Consider the following 3624-nt stretch of genomic DNA (forward strand, 5'->3'; position numbering starts at 1 on the left):
TGAAACAAATTTCTAACATAGTCTAAAACTGGCCTGCCATACAGAATACTTAGTCTCAGAAAGTAAACTCCTACTTTCTTAGATAGGTATTTTAAAGTAGTTTTCATACTCGTTTAGAGCCATCAGAAAGAAGCTACATGAATAGAAAGTTACCTTCCTCCTTTTACCTACAATAAACTTACCTCTAAAATCACCATTAAATCATGAGATATGTTGGAAAACGAAAGAAAATAAGATTAAAAACACAGTCATGAGAGTACAAACTTCCCTGAGTAAAATCTGAATTTTGGGTGATTTGTTGGTGAGACCACTGTTGGTGGAATGCCCCTCCACTACTGAGAAAGTCACTGCTTTTCTCAGGGGAATGTGAGAACAGGCTTGGAGAGAAAGGAGGAAGCAGGGAAAGGAGAACGCAGTGGAAGGTATGAGCAGACAGAGAAGATAAATAAAAACCATGCTAACTTCTGGCACAAAAGTGTTCCAGTAACACCAGATTATATTGCTTCATTTTACTAACACTTTTTTTCTTCTTCATCTTGAAAATAACACAGATGAAATATTTCCAAGTAGTCAAAAATGCAAAGGTTTACTTTATCTTCTAACAGAGAAGAGTAAAACCAGTCCTAATTTCTGACACAAAATTGTTCTAACACTAAATTATATTGCTTCCTTTTACTAATACTTTTTTTTTTTTTAATTCCTCTTAAAAATAACACAGATGAGATATTTCCAAGTAGTCAAAAGTGCAAAGGTTAATGAAGCATCTCATTAATCTTTCATAATTGTAGCATGCCCTTGTGACCTTTGATCCATAGTACAACAACAGTATTCAGGTTATAATTCAGAGGAGCCTAAAATAAGAACAAAATCCTGTAAATAAAACCCCAGCATGCCTCAAAATACTAGGTGTAGAGCACCATGCAATTAATGGCTGGAAGAGTAGTTGGCTTTTAGGAATATGTTATACCAGCTGTTAGCCTGTATGGCTCAATGCTGAGAAGGCAAGTGCTGTAGCCCTTCCCCTCTGCTTTATTTGCCATTGTGTTTGTGATTCAGTATCAGCCGAACACCTGGTTGACAGTACCGCAAAGCAGAGCAGGGAAGGATAAGGGGCAGCCTGGGCGGGCTGTCACACAAGTTGCTGAACCAGCATCAGGTTGTCTCACTTAAAGTACATCCTTCAGAATAAGCTAAGAGTCACCGCAGGCCAGGAAAAACAGATAGAAGGAACCTTAGAGTGGAGAAAGCACTCAGTCAGCAAGCTGGAGGCAGAACTCATTGAGAAGGCAACGCAGCCTGTTTTCTTCTCTTGTAAGAAATGTAAGCCTGCGGAGGCTCTTTGGGCTCACGCCTGGCAGAGCCACTGGCTCCTGCTGCGTCTTTTGACTGCTAACAGGAAGACTCACAGGCCAGCCAGGTGCTCTAGCAAAGGAGAACTATAACCAGTGGGGTTTGACTTGTTGATGGTCACCGTTATGCTGTCTAAGTTATATTCTGTCTGGTTTCCCTCCTTGTTCTTTTGTCTTTAATGTATCTCACTACTGGAACAAGACGGTTCATCTAGACCACTTCAGATGTCTGATAGGTGATACAGATTCTACTATCCTCCATGAAAGATTAATCCCATCTACAATCTTATCATGCTACCCGCAGGCTTACCTATGTTTTCACTCTGAAGAGTGTAAAATTGTCTTGCTATCTCTGGCTGATAGAGCAGTACAAGCAAATAATAGCGAATCACTCCTTCTGTTTATTTGTATCACACTGTTGGCTAGAGATTATGACATCCATTGTTAGGTGCCACCCAAACGTAGCATGAGAAATAGCACCTCTCCCTGCAGTTCATCAAAAAACGTGTGAACAGGAAAGAAGGATTTCATAGAGAAAGGCTGAAGCATGGAGAACCTCAGGGGATGTTTACAAATGAAGTGCAACACTGAGGAGATACTCCAGTCTGGAAGATACCCTGCTTCTCAGTTAGGGATAAATAACCTAAATAGAGCACTGTGTGACTAGCAGCTCTCTTCTTGGTACCTGACTAGCTTGGGAGCATTTCCACAGCATTGCAAGATCTCTGGTAGGCACAGCTAAAGCCAATTGCAAAAGGTCATGAAGATTTGTAGCATACCTGGGACTTGAACCTAAGTCTCAGGCCTCTCAGCTTTGCACAGACCACCTGTTATCTTCTTTAGCTCTTCCCTCCCTCACTCCCTAACCAAACTTACATTTAGAAAGCACTGAAGAATAACAAATTATATCTAGCAGATCCCAGACCCTCCCTCAGAGACACCTCTGGTGCATGAGAGCTGTGGGTCCATGCCTAGATGAAGACAAAGCAGCCAAGCGTGACTAACAGAATGTAAACTACAAATCTTAATATCATGCAAGACACTCAGACAACGTAATGTGAATATTAAGATCCGAATCACATACAAAAAACATCAGAAAGCAAAGCCTGATCTCAGGCTAAAAATAGAACTGCATGAATTAATATTTGAAATTTATAGGACTTCAGATAATAAGGTGACAGCCCTTATTATTAAATGTAGCTCTGGCTTGAGAAGAGAAAAAAAAGACCTCCAGGATAGATAGGAAAGCATTTTCCTGTACTATACCTGTAATTTTTCATTTATTTTGATAGTAAAGTCTTTGGCATGGAGAATGTTGTTTTCTACTCACCGGTGTAAACAGGGCTTGCAAGCTGCTAGATAAAATCACCAGTCAGTATACCAACAGAATTTCCAGCAGCAGCTTCCCCCTCGACCAAACCAACCAAAAGCCATCAGCTCCACACCAAAATGTACACAAACCCCCAAACCTAATCAATCCTGATGTTAATTACACAACAAGGAAATCAGATGTCACCGCTGATCCACTTCCAAGTCCACTCTCATGACCTAGGATTCCTGGTATGAGCTTACCTACGTGCTATGATAGAATAAAATAGAAAAAACAAAACTCACCTGTACCACTAGGGACATTTCACATTCCTCGGGGTCAAGAAAGACAAGTTCTATCTGGGATGAAGGCAGACAAAGACTAAGAGGTTGATTAGGGTCATGGAGAGCCTGTAGAAGACAATGACTAGCAGGACTGAGATGAAGGCTGAGAGAGCTGCCACCACTTTCAAGAAAGATATCAAGGATGAAGGCCAAAGGAGAAAAAGAGCTGCTGAAGTGTAAGGGAAAAGATGTTCAAGAACAGAAAACCATTCAGGATTTCTTTCCAAGAGGAAGACCTCACCATAAGCAGGGTAGCAGCAAATATCACTTGTTGGTGTATTGGAAGAAATGGCGAGGAAATCCTGCATGCTTTTTACATCTCTGCAAAATTCATGCAGAGGAAATCAAATCCTTTCCTTCACCTCAGGCATACCCACAACCAAATGAATGTCTATGATAAAAATGCCTTTATTTACACAGTCTGAACATAGAGATAAATTTTGGCACCATTGTAGAAAATGACAGGAACAGTACATCCCTTACTCTTCCAGGACTCGAAATACTCTCAGAAAGAGACTTCCCAGGTGTTTAGATAAGATCTGAACATCTTCCCACAAAGGGATGTAAGCAAATAACTCTCAGAAATGTTAAAATAATAAATGAGTTGTGAAAGCTTTACCCC

At 40.6% G+C, this 3624-nt stretch overlaps 1 long non-coding RNA gene across 1 annotated transcript in view; it reads right to left on the bottom strand.

The window, feature by feature from the left end:
• Nucleotides 1-840: 840 nt before the first annotated feature.
• Nucleotides 841-3624, bottom strand: part of LOC113477567 — a 14216-nt gene continuing 11432 nt past the window's right edge. Inside the window, exon 3 of the long non-coding RNA XR_003397926.1 lies at nucleotides 841-851. This is a non-coding gene — a long non-coding RNA (uncharacterized LOC113477567). The remainder of the gene's footprint in view (nucleotides 852-3624) is intronic.

The sequence above is a fragment of the Athene cunicularia genome (assembly GCF_003259725.1).
Source record: "Athene cunicularia isolate RWA chromosome 2 unlocalized genomic scaffold, athCun1 chr2_part2, whole genome shotgun sequence".
NCBI lineage: Eukaryota > Metazoa > Chordata > Aves > Strigiformes > Strigidae > Athene > Athene cunicularia.